Source organism: Polypterus senegalus, chromosome 10, assembly GCF_016835505.1.
Source record: "Polypterus senegalus isolate Bchr_013 chromosome 10, ASM1683550v1, whole genome shotgun sequence".
Classification (NCBI taxonomy): domain Eukaryota; kingdom Metazoa; phylum Chordata; class Cladistia; order Polypteriformes; family Polypteridae; genus Polypterus; species Polypterus senegalus.
This window is the reverse complement of record NC_053163.1, coordinates 129,340,922-129,346,921: the sequence shown is the minus strand read 5'-3', so window position 1 is coordinate 129,346,921 and position 6,000 is coordinate 129,340,922.

Sequence of the window (6,000 nt, the reverse complement as noted above, 5' to 3'; positions counted from 1 at the left end):
TGGCCTGTTAAGCCTTGGGAACACATACAGCTAGACATCTGCGGTGAGTTACATGGTGTTCCACATCATCAGCGTTTTCTTATTGTGGCATATGACCTACACTGTAAGTGGCCAGAAGTAGCCTCAGTTGGATCAGTTACAGCCAGAGCTGTGATCGAGTTTTTGGAGTCCATTTTTGCTCGCTGGGGGTTGCCAGTGGCTGCTTCAACAGATAATGGTCCACAATTCACTTCTGTTGCATTTACAAGCTTTTTGATGAGTAAAGGAATTCACCACCACCACACAGCATTCTACCACCCTCAGGCCAATGGGGGGGTAGAGCGTCTAACTAAAACTTTAAAAAATGGCATTAGAGCACATTTGGCAGATGGGTGCACATTTCTCTCTGCACTTCTCCAGATACTTCTTCACTACAGAGCTACACAACACTCAACTACAGGCAGTTCACCTGCAGCTCTTATGATTGGTCGTGAACTTCAGCTTCCACTGGATCTTCTGCGTACCCAACCAGCTTTGCCCACTGCAATGCATACACACAATAGGGTGTACAAAAGCCAGAATAAAATGAAGCAACATTTTGACAGGTCACGCAGGGTGAAAATGCCAGACATAATTATATCAGATTGGGTCAGGGTGTGGAGGCCACATCGAGATCATAAGTTGAAATCTTTTTGGTCTTCTCCTTTAAAAGTAATAAGCCAACTAGGACCTGCCACATTTTGTCTGGCTGATGGTTCCCGATGGCATGCAAGCCTCCTCCGCACGGTACCTGCACCACCAGTGCCGTGACTCTTCAGGTTTTACACCAGAGTGGCTCGATTCAACTGCAGGATCATTGGTCCCTATGCAGAATGTGGATCCTGAGGTATTGCAACCTCTGACTGAAACCATCTCCAGACCTGAACGCGTCAGAACTCGGCCAGCCAGATTCAAAGATTTCCTTACTGATTTTTACAGTTAGGCAGACTTTAGAATGACCTTTGGGTTTTGGAAGAAGCGCACAAAAAAAAAAAAAATACTTCTGTACAATTTCAATTACTTCTGAAAGTTCGAGCCTTATGTTATGTTTTTCTGGGAGTCACTGTATTTAGTGGGGTAGGGGAGAAATGTTATGTCTGTAATATGTACATTTTACGACAGTGTGTTCTTGTTGGCCGTAAAGTGTTTGGGGTTAGAGGTTGAGTGTCTGGCGGGATTGGTGGTTCGGAAATAAACGCCTTTCTGAGAAAAACTGCACATGTACACTCTCGTATCGTATGCAACAGTGGGCACAGTGAACATCAAGGATCTACAGCACCCTTCAAAATGTTTGGGACAAAGACAGTTTTCCTTGATTTTCCCTTCTGTGCCACAGTTTAAAATCAAAATCAAACAATTCAGACGATATTAAATGCTTTCATTTAAGGGGATTTGCATACATTTCAGTCACAGCACCTAGAGATTACACACTTTTTCTACATTATGATAGACATTTCCCTTGCTCTTAATGAATAAGCCTTTTTTATTAGGATAAGTTTTACATTTACCTTTATTTATTTGGCCAACACCTTTCTCCAAAGTGACTTACAAGATTTGAGATAGAATTTGTTACATTTCTTTTTTTTTTCTTTTTCCAACTGGAGCACATGCAGGTGAAGTGACTTGTTCAGGGTCGCACAGTGCCAGTGGCAGGATGTGAAGCTGGATGGATATAAAGTGACATGAAATATGCTTAAGGTGTACAAAATATTTCAGTTTCCTAAGTATTATAATTTAATGTCTAAACTGAAAATATATCAACTAGCCATGGTTTCCCCCAAATATTAAGATAGATTTATGGTACAAGGTCAGGAACAACATACAGAAATTTAAGAAACCACACTGATTGGGATCTCAGTTCTCTATGAGTACAGTATAAGTATAAGTTTAAGTATAAGTTTAAGTACAGTATAAATTAAAATTAAATAAATAATAATACATAATTAAAATCCATCCATCCCGCTATATCCTAACTACAGGGTCACAGGTGTCTGCTGGAGCCAATCCCAGCCAACACAGGGCACAAGGCAGGAAACAAACCCTGGGCAGGGCACACACACACACTAGGGACAATTTAGGATCGCTAATCCACCTAACCTGCATGTCTTTGGACTGTGGGAGTAAACCCACGCAGACAAGGGGAGAACATGCAAACTACACGGGAAGCGAACCCGGGTCTCCTAGCTGTGAGGCAGCAGCGCTACTGCTGCACCACCATGCTGCCCATAATTAAAAATCAAATAAAATAATTGCTTGTATTTACAGGGTGCTAACTGATGTTAACTTGCCAGAAATGAATGAGACAGATGATTTTCCAGAAGAAGCCTACTTCCCAATGTCTGTGTTTTCTGTTTTGGTAGTCAGCGTTACAGCAGGAGTAACTGTAAGCAAGTCTGACTATGTTGGGATTTGAAAGGAAAGCTTTATCTTTAAAATAGCAATATCCTGATGACCTTAATCGTGACAATTTTGAAACAGAAAGGCAACCTTTATCTTCAGCACATAAGGCAAATTTTGGAAATGTGTGACTAAAACCATTAGATCTGTGGACAACTTTAACAGAATACAGATTTGGTGACCAGTTTCCAAATGTATGTCTGCTTACAAAAACTTTGAACAATTACAGCAACAACAGCTACTACAGAGAGCTCATTGAGCAAACTCAGGCTGATTAAGAGTCAACTAAAGTGTCTTTTTCTTATTGTTTACTATTACTGCCTAATCTTAGTTGTTTTTCTTTTCTTGTACCTTTCTCTTTGCCATCTTGTAAAGTACTCAGAGCTACATTCTTTGTATGAAAATGTGCTATAGAAATAAATAATGTTGTTGTTGTTCTTGTTAAAAAGTCTCAAGGGCATCTTGTGGATTTGGCCAGGCTGAATATTAAATCAAAAATAGTCAGAACACTTCATTTTGATGCTGTAATTTTTTTTCCAATAAAGCCAAGAAAGACTCATTTTAAGTAAATATTAACCCTACGTTTTTCATATTGGTTTATAAATCTTTCATCTTGTGTTCATTGAGGAATTTGCAGTATCAATAAAAACATTACAATACAAAGTCCTTTGAGGAAACTCAGGCCACTTCTTCAGGCAAGATGTAGATTACATATGCCTGAGTTGCCTCAAAAGATTCTGTATTGTAATCTTTGTAGTTAGCCAATGAAAGGTGTCAGTTTGCTTGACTTCTCATTGCATCTATAATGGTTAACGCAGTACAACACCCTAGTACTACATTATAAATAAAAAGATGTTCAAGTGTGGTTTTAACCTCTGACCTCTCTTTTCACTTTTTATCACTTAGGAGGGAGTATAGAGGCAAAAGGCCTCAAACGCAGAAAATCAATAAAGCAATCCATTCCATTCCTCGCTCCTTCTTCTATATCTTTTTGACCTTTTGCTTAAAACTATAGTGGGTACTAACATGATGGGTACTGGTGATGGATTGGGCCCTGAAAACAATTTTGTCCCACTTCATAAAGTTCAATTTAGAGGCCCTGGATGCAAGTATACATAAATGTTTGTGTCTAACATGGTATAATTCTTGGATACTGGAACTTAAATATCCCTCAGGATCTATCTATCTATCTATCTATCTATCTATCTATCTATCTATCTATCTATCTATCTATCTATCTATCTATCTATCTATTATATAGTGCCCTTTCTTATCTATCTATCTATCTATCTATCTATCTATCTATCTATCTATCTATCTATCTATCTATCTATTGTGACAGATTAGGGTTGTATCGCTCCCTTGAACCCCTGTCCAAGACTCCAGACACCAGATAAAAGTCCAAATGATGACTTTATTTATTCGCCACAGTACACAAACACCCTCCCCTCCACTATACTCATAAATAAATCATAATAACAATAATACAATCCTCCAACTACCAGACGTGTTGCCCTCCTACCACCCAGCTCAGCTCGCCGTCTGGGAGCTCTCACAGTCCTTTTATTCTCCCTGACCCGGAAGTGTTCCTAATCCCCAGTCCACGTGATTCACCATCACTTCTGGGTCAGGCACAAGTCCTTTTTCTTCACCCCGGAAGCACGTCGCTCTTCCTCTGATGCACTTCCAAGTTATAGCGCAAAAAAGAAGTCTTCGGTCCTCCCTGCATCTCCCTCTTGAGACCCCTGTGGTACCCAGCAGGGCTGAGGATAAAAACTACAAAGTTCATGACTCCCTGCTGGTCTTCGGGGCACCTCCATACTGCAGGGAGGGCTCCATCTGGCGGCCTGGGGGTATTGGCCGGGATGACAAGCCGGTCAAATACCACACTATCTATCTGTTTTCTTTTTCTAGTTAAGATTCTGGCTGCTGCATTTTTCATTAACTGCAGTCAAATGACTGGTAGGAGTGCATTACAGTAATCTAGTGGACTAAAAACAAAAGCATGAAGTCATTTTTCAGCGTTTTGTAAAGTTATAAGAGGTCTGACGTATGCTATATTCTTTAAGTGAAAGAATGCAGCCCTAGCCATCTGGTTAATGTGTGCTTAAAGTTTAGGTCAGAATCGATGATTACCCCTAAACTCTTTACCTCCACCTTGATTTTTAAACCTAAGGGATCAAGTTTATTTCTAATGCCCTCGCTATATCCAAGTTTGCCAATCATTAAGATTTCTGTTTCTTCCTTATTTAGTGTGAGAAAGTTACCACTCACCCATTTAGAAATAACACTAAGACATTGGACCAGAGAGCCAAGAGCATTAGGGTCATCGGGCACTATAGATAAAAACAGCATCGTGTTATCTACATAGCTGTGGTAGCTCACTGTGTGTTTTGAGATAATCTGGCCTAACTGAAATATGTAGATTTAAAAGAGCAGCAGACGCAGACTAATCTTTGTGGTACACCATATACAGTATTATGTATCTCCGAGGTACAATCACCTGACACACATGCGCACTTAGGGAGCAGCTGATGGGCTCAACGAAGCATAATAACACGAAGGAAGTAAGTTTTGTACAAGGCGATATCTCTCTCTTTTATTCAACAGAAAACAGGAAAATAAACGCACCGTTTTGAAGACTGACAGACAATCTCACACGCACAATAACAAATGCATTACTTCTAACCTCACCTGATGACTGCACACGTGGCTTCAAGTTTCTACATCATTTCCACCCTTCTGTCTTCCCAGCATTCCCTCTGTATCTAATTTCCTGCCATTTCACTATAAAAATCCATTCACCTATCGAAATGTGGTCCTCTGTTCAATTCAATTATCACATGTATCAGTCTGGAAATTCTTCTCTGGACCTTCTACTATACGGGGCTTCCACCCCAAATCTTTAAGAGTGTGCTGTCTCTAATTCTTTCTTCACGCACCCCAACTAAAAAATAATTTTCTATCAGTTAAGTAAGGCTGAACTTATTCATCTTATAGTAAACTTCCATGAATTAATCTCTCAATCTAATTTCTTGTTGTTGTTGTTGTTGTTGCATATTCCACCAGAGTAGGGCGCAAGATGCTGCTTGGAGGAAACACCAGACAGGCGCAGGCAGAGTGTGCAGACTCCTGGGAGGCAGAGCTCTGACTTCTGTTTGAACCCGCCAATACTTTGTCCACAGAGGTGTGGTTAATGCCACTTGACTACAAGATGGCGCTCAAAGGTATACATGAGTTACATCAGGCATTAAAAGTCAAGTATGGAACCAATTATAAAGAGGGAAATTTTCCCAGAAGGGTGAAGAGAATGGTGAGTGCGTTGTGGGCTTGAAGGGATAGGGAGAAGTCACCACACAGATTCAAATGAAACTCCAGTGTGAGTTCACAGCTTTGCCGGAGCGGGCCATTTGTATTTCCATACTTCTTCTTTCCTGTACTTTTCTCCACTTTAGTATCGATGATCATGTTTGCATGGGGACATCCCTGCTCCTAATATTCCTTCTCAGTACTATAGGGAGTAAGCACAAAAATCTATTCAGTCATCCATTACTAAATCTCCTTTACGCAGTTCAAAGCACTGAC